This window comes from Bactrocera neohumeralis, chromosome 3 (assembly GCF_024586455.1).
Source record: "Bactrocera neohumeralis isolate Rockhampton chromosome 3, APGP_CSIRO_Bneo_wtdbg2-racon-allhic-juicebox.fasta_v2, whole genome shotgun sequence".
Taxonomy (NCBI): domain Eukaryota; kingdom Metazoa; phylum Arthropoda; class Insecta; order Diptera; family Tephritidae; genus Bactrocera; species Bactrocera neohumeralis.
Window position 1 is genome coordinate 77,896,928 of NC_065920.1, and position 18,549 is coordinate 77,915,476.

General features: G+C 33.6%; 1 protein-coding gene across 2 annotated transcripts in view; it reads left to right on the plus strand.

The window, feature by feature from the left end:
- Positions 1 to 7,017: 7,017 nt before the first annotated feature.
- Positions 7,018 to 18,549, plus strand: part of LOC126752489 (leucine-rich repeat-containing G-protein coupled receptor 4) — a 59,520-nt gene continuing 47,988 nt past the window's right edge. For both annotated transcript variants that reach the window (XM_050463318.1, XM_050463319.1), the window contains exon 1: positions 7,018 to 7,728. The gene's annotated coding sequence lies outside the window, so the exon portion shown is untranslated. The remainder of the gene's footprint in view (positions 7,729 to 18,549) is intronic.

Here is an 18,549-nt window from a genome sequence, read left to right on the forward strand (position 1 = left end):
ACACCACTTTTCGACTATCTTCCCCACTTTTTGGCCATTTAAAATTGTTTATTTACCAAAACTATCGCAATTGTGTGGAAAGTGGCAACAAAATGCAGCTGCAAGTGCCCAACTCCCAGCTGCCAGGATGCAATAAAACTGTTGTTTATTCAGACAAAAACACAGTTCGACAACGGCAAGTATGTATGTTAGTGTGCTGGTTAAAGTCGCATTAAAGTGCAGCTAGCCAGAATAACTACCATTAAGTGCCGCCATGAGAGTGGGAATCCCGTGCGGCAAAGTTGGTTTTTCGCCAGCATTTGGACAAAGTGAAAGTTTTTCAAGCTTACAGTTGTATACATAGGAGCCCTAACCGCTATTAATTGGTACGGTACATATGTATGTGTATTGGAAACAAACTTGAATGTGAGCTGCACAGCTGATGGCACTAAAAATTGCAGTATTTAACACTTTTAAACAAAGTTGAAATTGTTCAGCAACGATTTGGAAATTACAATTTTTTTTAGCGCAGATGTGCAACAATTGCAGTGTTACTATGCACTTTTGTATGGCATGTGGACGTGAGAATTTCAATTAAGGCTTCGTGGTCGCTAATTGAAGACATAAATCGGAGGATAATGGTAATGGTATATGGAATTTATACTTTCTTGAGCTAATAGAATTAGTGGAAAAATACTGGTGTTAAGTAGAAATTTTAGAGCGAAAAATTTGTATATTATAATTTGTTATTTCCCCTTAATTTCTGAATAATTTATTAATCAGAACTAAAACTTTTTAGTCTTTGAAATTTTCCCAATATTTCTTGAATGAAATTTAATTTTTTTAGGATACATTTTTTTTCTTTTTTCTTAACTTACTGATTTTTTTATTTTATTTTTTTAATTATGCATTAGTTTTTTGTAGATTTTTGTCAAAAGTTGTTTAATCATCTTTTTTAATAATAAATTTGAGAGTCTTCATAAATTTCTGAAAATTTTTCTCAGTAAATTTTAAAATTTGTTATATCTTTTTAATTGTTTGGATATTTTTCTTAATAACTTTTAAATAACTTACTTTATTATATATTTTTTATTTAAAACAAAAAATTCTGAAAAGTTTTTTAATAATTTTATTTTAATTATAAATTATTTATATTTTCTTTATTCTCCGAATGATTTTATAATTCTAACTTTTCATTGTATTTTTCTTAATTTTAATTTATTTTCATATTTTGTTTATTTTCTAGTCTAGTTTTTTTAAATAATAATTTGTTTAATTATTCTCAATTTTACAATTTTTTTGGTAATAATTACATATTTTTTTCTGTACTTTTGGCATTTTAGTATTATTTTTTTGCGATTTTTTTAAGTTTAATTTTACTAATTTTTTAATTTTCTAGTTTACTTTTGATATTTTGTTTTTATTAAAAACTGTTTCATTCCAAATTTTGAGAACATTTTTAAAGGAGATATTACTTTTTTTAATGATTTAATTTATTTTGAGTTTATTTTTTTATTTTCTAACTTTTATTTTTATTTTTTTTTAATTTTCAATTTATCTTCATATTTTATTTATTTTCTTGTCAAATTTCTTTTTCAATTTTTGGCTTTAATAATTAGTTACTTTTTTCTGTATTTTTAATATTATATTTTTGGATTTTTTACTTTAATTTTTTTTCTGTATTTTTAATATTATATTTTTGGATTTTTTACTTTCATTTTCCTTATTTCTTACTCTATTTCAATTTTTGAAATATTTTTTTATTAAAAACTGTTTCATTCGAAATTTTTGGAACATTTTTGAAGGAAATTATACTTTTTTTAATTATTTTGTGTTTTTTCATTATTTTTTTACTAACTTTTTTCTGTATTTTTTAATTTTTAGGTTGTTTTCATATTTTTTATTTTCTAGTAAATTTTTATTAAAAAATAATTTTTTTAATCACTCACAATTTTCAAAATATTTTTTGGAATAGTTTTTTAGTAATAAAAGATTTTGTAAAAAGGGAGGAATGTTCACATAACAATTTGGCGGAAAATTTTTTTATTTGTTTTTTAATTTATTTATATTTATTTTTTTTCTAGCCAATTTTAGGTTTCTTATTTACTTTTTGATTTGTTTTATTGTTTCTTCTTTATTTTCTAGTCTAATTTTTTAAAAAATAAAATTTTTTTAGTTATGCTTAATTTTCAAAATATGTGTTTTTAAATAACTTTTTTGGGTAATAATATAATTTGTGAAAAGAGAGGAATATTCACATAACAATGAAATGAGTTAAATATGGAAATGTTTTATAATTTTTTTAATAACATTTTTTTAATTTTTTTTAAACTTTTTTATTTATTTTTTACTTTTTTATTTTTTGTTTACCTTTTTTATTTTTAATTTTTTTTCTAACTATATTATAAATTTACTTTTAATAAATACTTTTAATTTCTTTTTCGAAATTCAATTCCATTCCTTCAATACATTCGATATATTAAATTACACCATAAACACGGCAATGTGAATGAACAGCCGCCAGCTGCGTTGGATTTACATTTGCTTTATTATGCAGCACGTGCTTTGTCATTCAATTGCCGTTCGTTTCCTTCATTTTCGAGTTGAAGTGCATTCCGCGATAATCCATTTGTATTGACTGTAAAAGACGAATCGAGTGCATTGAAACCAGCAGCGTATGAATGAAAAGCCAGCATGAAAGGACGCCAGTGGTGGCTGTTGGCAAGTGCTTGATTTGTATGCTCACAGTAAGCGAACTGAGTAAGCACTCACTGGCATCATAATTTGCTAGAACAAATGTGCGCTGCAACATTCAAATTGCAACATGTTGATAACAAATGTTTGTTTGCTGAAAGTGCTTAAATTACCGATTGAATTATTGGGATGAGGAATATTTATGCGGAAAGAGTCTATTCAGGTATAAGAAGGAATTATTTTTGCTTTCATTTGAGATTGGGGAGCAAGAAGAAGTCTCACCGAGCCACATCTAGTGAATACGGTGATTGATCGTTGATACTTATTGCATTTTTGGCTTAAAATTCAGTCCAAATCGTACTATTTTTGAAAAAAAAGTTCTGCTTTACCGAAAGGAATCGAGCAAGATCGCGTTTCATACCCAAAATATCCATCAAAATTATCCAAACGGTCCCGCCAGAGACGTCGAGCTCTCTTACCATCTCTCTAACACTTGCCTGACGATTTTCAAGCACCATATTCTACTTCTTTTAATATTTTCATCAGTTGAAGAGGACAAAGATTGTCCAGAACGAGCCAAAATTTTTCTAACCAAATGTTGCTCACAATTTGTTTAGCCACAAAGCTTTGTGCAACATGTTTAAAGCGTCTGCTGGCAGTAGCAACATATCAGCATGTTGCCAACGCACATTGTGGCCAAAGGAAAACAACTCACACAATCTCGCACAGACACTCACACACGTGCCCCATTGTTGTTGTTACCTACTTCGCAAAGTTTGTGTTTTGCTAAAGTTTTCCACCACTTTTCTCCCAGTCATTTTCTTGCTTTGCTCAGCCGTCCAACAGCTGCTGATGTGCAACGCAGAGAGCGCCACGCCGCTATCTATACAGCTGTTTCATGCCGCAACGCCTGCAGCATATCAATGAAGCAAACGCAATGAATGACGCCGCCAAAGAACACACGAGATTTGGTCGAAGCAAAACACACACAAAAGCGCACACTTTCAAGCGCATTCGTGCATTCGAGACTTGTTGTTGGCTGTGCATAGGCCGGCAAATATGGGACGTCACGCAGCGCGCAGTCGCCGCGATGGCGTTGCTGTCGGCGGCGCGGCCGGTGGTCGTGTTGCTGCCACTCACTGTCACGGTCGCTGAGGCGGACGCCAAAGCTTCCAGCAACTCGGGCGTTGTTGGCTTTCATCAGTACAATTTGTGCGTTCGGCGTGTGCGGTTGCGAATTCGAGTGGTCTCGGCTAGCCAAGCAGTAAAGTGGCTTTAGTGAACACTAACTACAAGTTGTTGTTAGCGGCGCGGCAGTTGTGTTTTCGCAATTTTGTTATTGTCTTTTAATCAGCGCAATGCAAAGCTGACATTCGTTGCACGCTTTGCGCTGACACACATATACACACGCAGCAGCGCTCAATGGAGTGCGCGTAATGCCTCATTTACTTGTGTTAGTTTGCGCCTTTTTTCGGTCATTTATCGGTATTTCGGCCGACTTTGGTGTCACCAAGTGTACTCAGTGCGGCTGCTGTTCGTGTTGCATGCAACATTTGTGCCGGTTTGGCTTTATTCAGTCATTCAGCGGCGGCTCCCATTAGTGCATGAAATCGTGCGCGCGTGTGTGCTCGCGTGTTGTGATAGCGCGCAGCGGTGCATAGCTAGTGAAGCGCGGTGCAGCGGCAAACGTGCGAGGTGTTGAATTCGTGTTCGCGACATATTTTTTGCCTCCACCTATAGTGTTGCCGTATTCATTGCTGTGTGTTTCGATTTGTCATCGCATGTTTGTTGATTTTGGTTTTATTGCCGATACTTGGCTCAGAGCGATTTTTTATGGCAACAAAGGTCGTTTACTTTTCGGCATTGCAGCAGCCGCTGGTGGCGCTGTTGATTCGCATTCACTTTCGATTTCTAGCTAATAAACTGTTTGATTAAGTTTCCTGCGCAAATTTAGGGGCTTGGAGGCATTAAATGAAGCATAAAATGCAGAGCAATAAATTGAATGAAATAAAATTGTGTGAAGTAAAGCAAATGAAAATTAAGAAAAATTAAATAAGGCAGTTGAATTAAATGAACTTAACTTAAATAAAATAAAAAAGAATAAAACACGCAGAAAATTAAAAAAAAAAATTTATATATAATAGTAAAAGAAAAATAAAAAAATTTATTAACTTAGTTATTAAGTTAGTTAATTTAATATTAAAACTGAAAGTACAACAAATGCTTGAACCTTTATCTATCTATATATATCTGTTTCTAATACTTAAAAAAAATTTTATCGAAAAATAGCTAGGAATAACGGATTTATCGTCGATCTCTGCAGGCACCTCGAAAAAAATTTGTTGTGCGGTGACCAGCCTACAGCATGACTGGATCATCTGAAACCAAAAAATTAAAGTGCTTACTTTGGTTTATGAGTTTATCTTTCAACTGACGCCGAGTTTTTTTCAATTTTTCAATTTTTGGTACCATTTTCAAGCCAAAATGAGGATTTTGGGCGAAAAAATCGACCTATTTGTTATTGTAAATTTATTAGAAATTAAAATTTTTGGAAAAACTCGACGTCATTCGAGAGCTATATATATGTAGAATATTTGTACAAAATTTCAAAACAATCGATGCAGTAGTTTTTTCTGTAGGCTGGTCACCGACTTTAAAAATGACATATTTGGGAAAATCGATTCAAAGTTTTGTACACTCTGCGCTGGTAGTTAGCGGTACCGTTATTCAACCTGCAGTAACTTCGTTAGTTTTTCTCCGAATGACCTAAAACTTTAACACAATATTCTTGAGATGTTGATGGTTCAGAAAAAAAAATATAAAAAAATGGAAAAAAAAGTTGTCAAACCTTACCCCCCCCCTTAATATTGGTAGTCGAAAAAGTCTTTTCGTATTCCAAATCAAACTTTAGCTTTTTTTTTTATATTTAAAATAATAAATAAATAAACAAATATGTACCATTTTGGTCGACCACTTTTTGCTTTTTTTCCGCTAGAGACGTTATTCCATCAGTGTAATATTTTCATCAATGTAAATCGAAATTTCCAGAACGGAAGCGAGCGAACTATTGTTGTGCTACACGAACTGATACAGCATCGTCTCCGTAAACTTCACAAATTTCTTTGGTGGCTTGCGCGGTATTCTTTCCTTTTTATACAAAAATGTCAAAATATAGCGAATTTCTTCATTATTTTCGCTTAATTTTTAAACAACTCTAATTTTTTTTTTCAACTCCCGGTATTAAATTTTTTTTGGTTAAATGAAGCTTAAGATCTCATATTTTTAACGATATATGGTATGACACAATGTTATTAGTGGTACTGGAGATATTCGACTGCATCGATATCTATTGGCGAAATACGAAAAGACTTTTTCGACTACCCAAGTTTTTACAACATTTTCTTTATTATACTTCATTCATCGAGAAATTTTCCATTTTTTTATTTAATGTAATTAAAAATAAGAAAGAAATATTACACAAGTGCCTTTGTTATAGTAAAATGGGTACAAAAATGCCTTTATTTTGATATAAATGGGTCAGTTTGTATGACAGCTGTATGTTATAAGCAGTGATGCGATCTGAACATTACGTCGGAGATTGCACCATTTGCGAATAATCTGCATTAAATTTCAGAAATATATCGGGTTAAATAAAAAAGTTGTCTATACAACCACTGGACTCCGATCGTTCAGTTAGTATGACAGCTTTATGCTATAATCCTCCGATCTGCACAATATCTTTGGAAATTAGATTAATGTCTCAGGTTGCAATCAATGCCAAATTTCATAAAAATACCTCTTAAAGCAAAAAGTTTTCCATACGAGGACTTTATTTTGAATGTTCAGTTTGTATGACAGCTATATGATCAAGTGATGTGATCGGAAAAATTTCTTCGCAGATTATAGCATTTCATAACTTTATAAATTATGCTAAATTTCGTAAAGATACTCGTATATTGTCAAATAAAAAAGTTTCCCATGCAAGCTCCTCATTTTCAGTGTTAAGTTTGCATGGAAAAAATAAATAAAAAAACTCTATAATTCGTATATTCTGTATGGTGGTATAACGATATCGACCAACTCCAACAAATGTGGTAAAATCTTAAGCGGGAAAGAATCGACCATTCCATGTGTAAAATTTCAGAATGAATATGTGTCAAAAACTGTAGGACTAATACGCGTTTATAGAGACGTCATGGCTAAATCGACTCAGCCAGTTAGTTAGGCCGCCCATTTGAGATTTTTTTTGTTGCAAAATTTTTTAATTTTCTCAAATAAATATGTGTGTGTGTCTCAGAATTTCATTCATTAAAACAAACACTTGAATTTTCACTTGGAAAACAATAAAAAAAGAAACACCAAAGAATCGCAAATATTCCAAAAACGCAGCCGTCTGCCGCCCACCCGAATGTCATTTGCCTAATATTTATCGCTGTCGCATTCTGGTTGCATGTGAGTCGCAGCATGTGACAAGGTGAATAACAACAACACGCAAACAAACGCACAAATAAGGCGCTGGCGAATAGTGAGAACGTAAAGCAGTAAAAGCAACAACATCAACAACATATATGTGAGTGGCAGCAAATAACTGCCAAAGGCGTGAAAATACACAAATAAATGCAAAAAGAAATCAAAACAAAGAAATTGCAATAAATAAATAAAATTACAAAATACTAATTGAAAAAAGAAAGAAAAAAAAGTGAAAAAAGTCAGCGACAAGTCCAAAATCGCAAAAAACGTGTGTCCATAATTTCGGTAGTTTATTGTGTGCGGGATTCTTTGGCGACCCCGTTTCATTGTTGTACCAATTACTGTTGTAATTGTTGCTGTGTTGGCACAATTTTACGCTGCGCTTGTTGTTCGTGTTGTTGTGCGGTATTTACGCGTGAATTTTCGAAAGTGGTTGACCTCAGCAAGTGGCAAGGGGGCGTGCTGGCTGCAGCGGTGACAACAACGACAACAGCAGCAGCAACAACAAACAAGCAGCAAAAGCATCGCACCAGTGCAACGGCAAGTCAACAACAGCCAAGATTGCTCAAAAGCGAGCAGCAAAAGGTAAATAAATGCAAGCTACGCTCAGCGGCAATTCGAAGTTGCACTGTGCGTAGCAGCAATGCGAAAAACATAATCAAACATTATTGTTGTAAAACCAAAATGTGCGTGTCTCTCGCGAGATTCACTCACTTACTCATTAAGTCACTTGTAAGGAGTTAATGAGTCACTGCGTTGAAATCGATTCGGTTCGCGATTGATTTTGTGGATAAACTCCCTTTAAAAGCCGCTTGATTAGTTAAGCATTTTTAATGAATTGTAATCCTAGGGGAGAAGTGAGAAATTAATTTAAAGGTATAAATCTTTCTATGAGCTCCACATCACTTAATCTTGCTACAAATTTCAAATATAAACACCAAAGTAAGAATCGGACTCACGCTTTGGTAAGCCCGGAGATATCTTTCTAAGGCTTTTGGTCTACAGTAAGTCATTATGAATTTGTTTTAATCCGTCTTTTTACTTCATTACAAATCAATATTGTGGAGACATTTTTGCAACAAAAATTTATATGCTGATTTATAACAAAATTAGTAATTAGGTGCTCTTATCCAAGGCTAGTTTCCATTGAAATGTTTTCGTCATTGTTAACACACTATAAATTGTCCAATGATACCAAAATACGATCTTACTTTATTTCTAACAGGTTAACAATTTTATTATACTCGTACAAACCATGGGGGCTAGCGCTTCTAATTTTCCATATCACATTTTTTGTGATTTTTTTTTTGGAGCAGACAGTTTATTCTAGTAAATTTTAGCACACTGTATCCAGTTCGAACCAACTTAGAAGATAGGATAGTAGAAACAATCCATAAATAAAGAATATAGTGAAAGCTTTATTAAATGGACGCCCTATTAAGCGAACATCTCCATTAACCCTGCACGTTGGTCGTTCTCACAATTTGTTGATGTTTATTAAATACAATCATTAAACGGACAACTCTGTTAACTGAACAGAAAGACTGGTAATTGAGACATTGAGTAAACAGTCTTAAACTCATTATTTTTTCAAATGAAGTTTATTTGTATGAACATATTCAAAATTAATCCTCAAGAACAATACCTTGGATTCTTATGCCGACAAAAACAAATAAATAATCGTTGATTTAAAAAAAATGTATATTTGAGGCCAATCTCTAGGAGGACCTTTAAAAAAGTGTCTGAAGATGCGGCAGATTTTGTCTGCTTCGAATTATCTTAAATCCAAATCCCAACTTTTTTTATTATAATTAGAGATGAGTAGAGGCAATGATCAAAGGTCTAGCCGAAATTTAGATTTTTTTTACAGAATGGAGGTCTACCTAAAGAAAAAATCGTTGTTTGTAAAAAATTGCTTAAAAAATCGAAAAAGTTCCAAAAAACGTATTCTTTCAATCATAACTTGTAAGATTGCGTATCAAAATTTCAAATCGCTCTGTTCAACCGAGATATTTTTTTCACCGACTCTGACATATAAACCGGTTTAAACCGGAGGGCACAACTCACCGACTTTGAAAACAGCTTTTCGATATAAATCAGTTTTTAGTAGCCGTTTACACTATTTTAAAATATTTTAACAAATACATACGTTCATATGTACACTTCGAAGGACACAACAGACCATAAGTCGCAATGCAAGACCTCAATAAATTTCTAACTTCGAAACTAATTGTTGGATGAACTTAAAATTTCATTAGCATATATTATTTTAGATATGTTTATTCGATATATAAGCAGCACAATAGCTCAATTTATTTTGAAATTCACAAATCTATACATTTAACCCCTTAAAAGTGTATTTTTTATTCCTTTTCAATTTTAATATTTTTTTTTCAAATTTTCCGCTTCAAATGATGATAATTTGCCTCAAATTTAGTTTTTTACATTAAACTAGGCTTAGCCAACGCCATTAAGCTTATGGCAAGACATATTTAAGTCATTTGACTTAATGCCAGCATTGCAGCAGATTATCCATTTGAATGAGCGCGCACCCAGTGCACCATTAAGCTTCAAGATTCAACTTTTCAGATTGTTTTTAATACGTAAATTTGTTGTAAATGTCAAATATTTTTTTTTTAATTTTATTAGACTTGTACAACTTGTCTGGTCGCCATTAAGTAGAAAATTCAAATTAAATTGCAAATCATATGCCTTAATAGAAAACTTATGAAAAGTGTGTGGTGAACTCGCAGAGAAACTGAGGAATAGTGTAAATTTTGGCTCCTATTTCATTTTATATTCTTTATTTCATATTTTTCATAAAAACACCTGGGCTTGAGTACAAAATACCAACTGATCAAAGTTTTACCGGACTGTCGATAAAAAATGTTCCCTACTTTTTTTATTGTTCGTGTGAAGTTGCACATATGGAGTGTCAATTAGTTTGACAGCTGTTTGCTTACGACATAAAGAGTATTTTGTGTATTCTTTGAGGGATCGAGAAGACTGCCGGAAATGTTTAGAGCAGGGCACCAGGGAAACAATGGAGCATCTCTTCTGCTCTTATCCTGCATTGACCAGACTAAGCAGTAAACATCTGGGGTTTGAGTGGTACGAAGCATTCAGTAAAGGTCATGAATGTTTTTGGTATGAAAAGTGTCTCGTCCCAAAAGACCTGAATATTTTGCAAAAATAATTATGGAAAGAGTTGCTTGGCAACATATGCTTTCGTTAAACTCATAATTACTGGTGACGAGACGTGGGTTTATGAATATGCCGTCGTAACTATCCAATAATCTAGCTAATGGTGCTCCAAAAATGAGCCGAACCGAAGAAACCAAAATTCGCTTAAGGCGCTAAAGGCCATGCCAGCGGAGGCTTGGAACATGTGCATGGATGAATGAAATGTTGGCATACATATACTTTTAAAGCGATAATAAAGATTTGTATTAAAATACAAGAAATTTAATTTTTTTTGGCAGTCCGGGTCAAATTTGATCAGATGGCATATACTGAATAGTCGAATGTTGTCATAACAGTGGCGCGTGTGGTAACAAGCTACATAAAGATTTGTATTAAAATACAATAAAATTTAATTTTTTTTGGCAGTCCGGGTCAAATTTGATCAGACTAAAAGTAGAATGTCATAGCAGTGGCGCTTCTGGTAGCAACATACAGAACGCTCGTTTAAGAAATTTAATTTTTATAATATTTATGGTAATTCCTAAATCCATTACATAATTACATACATATGTACACGAACGCATATATTAGTATGCAACAAGCAAAAATCAGTGATAAGAATCAAAATTGGATATTATGTTGTAATCAGAGGAAATTATTAAAATTACCATGCTAAATTTGAGTACTCATTTGTACAAGTGCATACATACATGCATACACACATTTGCATGAATAACTGAACAAAATTGAGCGTAATCTCGAAAATACACGCGACTGGTGGATAAAAAAGCGTCACGTCTGTGGAACAAAAAATGCGGGCAAAATGTTGGAAAGGGGGAACTGTGTCAATGGTGATGGGAAATAATGAGGCGCTCTGCAGGAATTACGGAAATTACGGAAATATTATAAAGCCATATATATTCTTTACGTATGATTAAGCGAACACACACGCGTAACACACATACATATACACACATTGACGAAGTTGTGGGGGCGAAGTCTGCTGTTAAAGCGCAAAAACACCCTGGAATTGTTCTGGTGATTTACGAACGATAAATTTGCGGGATGTATGTGTGTATATAAATGCGCACGTATGCACCTTTAAATGTCACAACATTGGCACATATTTACGAGAGACACTCACACATGTTACGCTTTGGCGTCGCTTTATGCGTGGGCTTCCTCAACAATGAATTTCATATTAATTAATTATAGTATTTATGGGCACTAAGTACGTGGCATGATAATTAATATGACAATACAGTGGCATGTTTATTTCTATGTACATATTTATAATTAGAGACTGGTGTACATCAAAGGGTGAAAGTGCAAAATTTCACTCTATTTAGCTATTCTACTTGGTAGTAGATTCTACTAGGCAGCAAGAAGGCCATTAGAAGTGGCCAAAAATGAGTGTCCATAAATAGCAAAATCAAAAATTGAGTTAATAATGCTGTTGCAATATTGAGGGTGGAAGGAATCGGGAAGGAAAATATGTCTTGGTGCGGGTGTAAGCATGCCCCACAGAGGTGCAAAGCTAATGTCTCTTACAATTGGGGCTAAACTAATTTTGGGACAATTAAATTGTAATTATGAAGGAACTTCTTTTATGATTACAAGCAATTACAAGACTTTCTATTTGTAATTACCCTCACGCCTTAATTAAATAGGCACTTACATTTCGATGATTTTTATGATATTTTTTTTTACTTCCCTAAGTGTGGACATTCGTAAAACATTTATATATGTACATATATACAATATATTTCTTTAATTTTTTAAGTCCTGTGTTAGGGCCAATGTTGTGAATTTTGTAACTAAAAAATGTGCGTTATTAATTAAATTTTTGATTTTTTTTCAATCAAAATTGGAATTAAAAATTTGTGTTTTAGTTCCAAATGTTGGATTCAAAAATTGATATTTGATTTTTTAAATGCACAATGGGAACTAAAATCTATTTCTGGAGTCGTTGGCCACAGCAGCTTGTACTGCTTTCTTACTATTAGGTTTAATATTTAGTATATTTTTATAATAAAAAAAATAATAATAATAAAATCTAATACGATAGAAATCATTTGAATACATATTGGGTCGTTCACTAAGTAATTTCTTTTTTTTTTTCTAGTGAATTTTAAACACGATGTTTTATTGTCTAAAACATTAAATAATCATATATTCTTCATTTTTATCCAATACCCTTCGTCATCTTTTTGGCACGAGACTGATTCCACGCTCATAAAATGTTTGATCCTTGGAGCCAAAAAACTGCTTCAAGTGGTTGAGGCAGGGTGAGTTGAGGTTAAGGTTCTTTCAACCAGAAAATTTTGCAGCGAACAGAATAGTAATAGTCCGAAAGTGCCAAGCCTGGAGATTATGGTGGATATAAGTAGTAGCACATCCCATTCAAATGGTAAAAGCTTTTGGCGAGTCATCAAACTTGAATGTGGTCTCGCATTATGCTGGTGTACACTTCCACCTTTTCTTTCAATGATTCTGTTCTCTTCTGTTTCAATATCTCAATCAATTGTAGTATTGTCGGGAAAGAGACCAAAATAAACGATAACTTTGAAATTTCACCAAAAATTTTTCGAAGTGACTTATGCTGGTACTTTTCGTCGACAGTAACAATTAGTTTCAAAAACACATTTTTTGTTTGAGGTTTGATAAGCAAATCACAGTGGTTAATGCGACGAAGCAAATCGTTCTGTAGGAACTTGAATAACTTCAAAATTAGTCCTATGCGTTTCATGTGCTCGTAAACGATCAATATAGACTAATTTTTTGTTCAAATATTGGACTTGTATGTTAGCTTTTGCCCGTCTTTGTTATGTATATTACTTTGACTTTCCTCCATAACGAGGGAATATAGTTCAACTGTAGTACTCCTCTAACATGGTTAGAACCAAACTTTTCTGTAGCTTTGAAACTGCTGTAAACCAATAGATGCATACCAAAAGAAATTTAAGGAACATTGTAGTGGAATCTCTTTAATCCTTTGCCCATACAGGACACTTTTTGGGTGCTAAAAAGTCTTAAATATTTGTAAATATTTAATTCTACTTGTAAAAACGAAACAAAACAACAAAAAGTCGCGCAAAAAATATTTCACCACAAAATGAAATCAAATCAAATTTAATTCAAATCGACGGCTCAAGGAAAACTACAAAATGTGTGATTGAGCTTTTGTTGTTTTAATTTTGCACAAATTCTCTAGCTCAATAATTTTTGTACAAAAAACAACAAAATAAAATAAATATGATAATAACAATAAAAATCGTCTCGCAACTCCTCGAGAAGCATGTGAGACAGAGCAGCGATAAAGATGACTTAAAAAAATGCAGTAAAACTGTAATTGAGACAGACATAAGATTACATAAATGCGCATAAAACCGCATATTGATTAGACGCTTTAAAAGTTTTGCTATAAAAATGCAAGTCGTAAAAAAATAATAAAATTAAAACGAAAAATTAAAAGAAAAACGCATTCCAACGACAAGAGAGCATAAACTTTAGCGCGAACAGCTTTACAAATTGCCGTGCCAAGTCGATTTTGATTTGTTCTAGTATGAATTCTAAGCTATGTGCTGCATTACTACGCATATGGTAGCTGAAAAAATGGCGCAATGAAACAGTTATACAGTTTTCACACTTATTTTGAATTTACTTAACATTTGATGGCAGCATTTTTTTGTTATTTTTTTAAATTAAAATTAATGAATTTCGAAAAATGTCTGACTAACATGAGTAAAGGATTTGATTTGTCTTATAGACAAATTTTAATTTACTACCATTCTATTACAAATAAATTTATAATAAGAAATACCATATAGAAAAATTATAAAAAAATTTTTAATCCCAAATATCGGTTTGAAAAAAAAAATTCAAATGAAAGTAAATTAATTTTGATTTTACGTTTTTTCGCGATTGTGTTTTTCGTGAATTTGAACAAACGAATTTGAATGAACGACAAACTTATGGATCCTTCACTAACTAATTTCGTTTGATGAGAACAGTCGATCTTATTAAATTATTTTGCAGCCGAATTCAATAACATCCAGCCTAAAGTCACACAGACCGCGCTTTCTCTACTTTGGACCTTAACATTGACTAAAATCTGGCTATATTTAGAAAAGAGAGGAATACATTTTGTATCCTACGCTTATTATGTGGCGGTTTCGGTTATAGGTAAATTTCCAATTTTAAACCGCATAAATTGATGAACCGTATCGTGCGGACTTAAGGTAGCAAGGCAGAGCTAGGAAGCACAGAACTCCAAAAGTTCTGTCGCTACTAATAATTGGTACCAGGCTAATAATTGAAGAGAAATCATGCTATTTAACACTAATTTTAGACAGGAAGCACTCATGAAAACTTTCTATTAGTCGTTAAGTGCCCGTTTCTACCCAATACCATGGATTTTCTAAACCGTATAGAATTAAACTTAAAGTTGGTACCTAATTTGCCTTGCCTTCCAGAGAATAGTGGGAAAGGCGTGGAGCGGACCGGGACACAGTAATAAGTATTTATTTGGGTCGGTCAAAATGAGATGTGATGTATTTTCTTCAAAATTAGATGCCAGAACCACTTTCCGCCTACTGGGCCAATTCATTACCCAAGCGGAGACCATAGTGATTAAAGAAAGCTTAACGTCGTTAAGGGTTTCATCAAATATAGGGAAAGAATACCCTGATCTGTAAGTGGATCAAACATCCAAAGTTCCAAAACGTAGTGCTAATCCTAGTGACTGTAAAGCAGATGGCCAGGCACCACCTTACAATTAGAATTCGAAAAAGAATAAATTTATTTGCTTCAGGTTACTTGTAGATGTTAAGTCGACAAACATGTTGTATATATAGCACAGTCTAAGTGTAATTAATCCCTAACTTTCTGAACAGTAAGTCTAACTCAGCATGGAATATGGGCCGCACATGCCGACTATTAAAAATCAAAAAGACTGAAACTCTAGAACTCTAGTAGGAGTGCTAACAAGTCACTGTCTCATTTGAAGATATGCCTGCAACCATAAAATCACTATTTGAGAATCTGTCAAGAGGTACTATTAGTACACTATTAGTCGAGGGTTTCTGGACGGTATCTCGGAGGTTGTACAAAAAAAATGTTTGTTACTGGTGAACTCTGGAGCACAGGATGGTTCAAATAGTACATAATATAGTGAGGGGATTTTAGACTAGGTGCTTTCACAACAAACCTGTAAATCTACGAGCATCGTCAGCGGCGCAGTGCGCGAACTAAGTGCAGGTTGTACAGAGACTAAGGCCGCAGTAGCGCAAACGCAGCAGAAAAAATCCTCTGGCCTCGGGTTGGACTCAATGCCAGCACGAGTCAGGAAGATACGGCATAACCCTGCTACAAGGCGTTGCTCCAGTGACGACAAGCTCAAAGTAAGACTTGCCTCTGAACGGGGTTAGATCATCGAAATAACAGCCCTTGGCCGGATAAAACCCGGGTCAATTCCGGGGCGTAGAACTGGCTGTTGTGGGAATTGCGCAGACTCGTTCTGAATACTGTAACAGGTTAAACTCCTACTTATCCAGAATAGACCGCGACATATCCAATATATGTCGGGCATGCAATAAGTCTCAGCATAACACCGGCCACCTCTTTGCATGTCCCACCAACCACACTCATCTAACACCTCTCTCCCTTTGGTCCGACCCCGTCGAAACAGTTCATTTCTTGAGCCTGCCGTTAGATGACGACAACAACAACTTGGCTAGAACAACAACAACAACCTTTCTTTGAGTGCAATTTTTAATAAAAATCTTATCTATTTATTCTTTTCCTGTCATATTTTTTTCTTCACTATTTTCGTAGAAAAATGAATGAAAAGTTTCTTCCTATTAGACCTATTGTATGTACCAAATATATTTTACATAATAAAGTTTCTAAAAGATATCATTGAAGATTGCTGGAAAAAGTATCTGGTATCATAGAAGTGGCTGCACATTTATTCAAACCGTTATCAAAAATTAGAAACTATCAGCAAAGTTAACATGAAGAACGTTAATTCACTTAGTTCTTAGTTAAAGTTTGCAGCACTTCATTTTCCACCATCTCCAACAAATACAAGTATACATACATCCATTTGTGTATATGCTCAATGTCCTTTGAAAACGTATGCCGGCATGTGGGTTTGAAATTGCCGAACTGTTCATCTGGGCTTACCACCACAATCCCTATTTGATATGCATCAAGTTTGGCCGCAACTACAAATCGCAGACTCATTCATATATTTGTATGTATCTGCATGGCAATTCCTTAAATATGTGTGTCACCGCCATTTATTTCATTTATTTCGGAGCTCAGAATATCCATACTTTCTTTCTGTGTTGTGCTATAATTTGTTTTCCTGCTTTCGTTTTAGTTTACATATTAACTTAGTATGTAGGCACGCAATTGAATTGTGTTTGTGTCCTCTCATTGACAGATTGTACACTGACAGTGACTGGAAATTTGCAGCATGACAAATGGCAATGACGGTTGAATTGGGCCCACACGTGGCATTCCGTGATACCACAAGGGCAACCCTGTAGGCACGCAATTTTTATTCATAAAAGAGTGGCTTAATGCAAGGTTTAGTGATGGTATATACTATATATACAAGTAAATATGTGCCTTAATTTTTTGTATTAATCTTATATGGGTCAAACGTTTTAAACCATTTTATGCAAAGAATGTGAACTTATTTTCTGTCATTTAGGGATTTTTGTGACAGATTGTACACTGACAGTGATATGTTCCTAAATTTGAAATCTTGCAGCATCTGACAAATGGCAATTGACAAAAAAAAAAATACAAGTTTCTAGTATTTTAATACAAATTGTATTATCGCATCTTTTGACAATACGTGGCATTCTGTAGACTCTTGTGTCGACTTTTTAGGTTTGGGATCCTTCAAATTCAGGCGAGTCTTGACAGAGTTGACTTCATACACTAAATATTAACCAAAATGTTATCCACCCATAAGATACGTTAATATCTACCTGTCAATCAATGGAATGTGGAATCAATTTCCTGCTGCCAACACCTTGATTTTCTAGAAGTCCTGAACTTTTTCGCTGCTATCGTCATAAACGTAAGTGGATAGACCAATCGCATGAGGCAACGAGCTTCTGTATCATCTGATTATGAGTACTTAAACTTCTGTTCGGAAATCTGAAAAAAATAATAAATTCTTTATTTTATGCTTTTTAGTCATAAACTTGAGATGATTATCGATCCAAATCGTGCAAACAAAAAGTTGCTGTAAATCATTTAATAATACTAAAAAAGCCATAAAATCGGTGTATTAATTGCTCTTACCAATTTGCCGTAAACAATACAAAATTAAAAATTTCTCACGCCCTAAATACGAATCTCACACAGATACTCACACATAGTTAACACATTTAGCCACGTCAATCAAAATGCAAAAAATCTAGCATTCGCATGTATGTATGTATGTTTGATATGGTGCAATCATATATTTAAGCATTTAATTGCTGACAAGAGGAAAGTAGAAATTTCGCTTTTGTTGCTGTTAGTTTTTATGATCCAAATACTTGGAGCACTTTGATCTTAAGGCCATTAAAACTCAAACGATGAATGAAATCAACACAAACATTTCGCGCACATAAATATGCACATTTATGCTATGTTGTGTTATGTTTGTTATGTTGTGTGTGTTATGTGTGTGTGCTATGTTTATGTTTATGTTGAGCTTGAAAGCATAATGCGAAATCAAAGTGGACACAACTTGTTGAACATGCGAGTGAGTGGTGATGAGCCGGCGTTATGTAAACAAACGGACCCGTGTGGCGCTTTTAAGTGCCCAATAAAAGTGGTGAACCACTTCAGGAAAGCATATAGGCTACAAATTATTGTATAATTTGTTCATAAATAAAAGGCTATACAGCAGGGAGATCTAGAATTTGATTTCAAATGATAATTATAGTACTTTAAATGGATTTAGTAATGCTAAGGGATTTACATTATTATTTATTTAAAAAAATGTTATCTTCTTTAAGTGGTTATAGCAAGTCAGAAAAATACGTTATTTGTGCATTTTTTGAATATGAATTTTATTTAATAAATAAATTTGTAGAATTTGAAGTTCTTTAATAATCCGTGATTAATTTTTAAAATGTTGAATTCCCTTTATCCGGTAGCCCGTCTAAAGGAAAACCTCCAAACAAACTCGTCTGGCGATGAGGAAGACTTTGT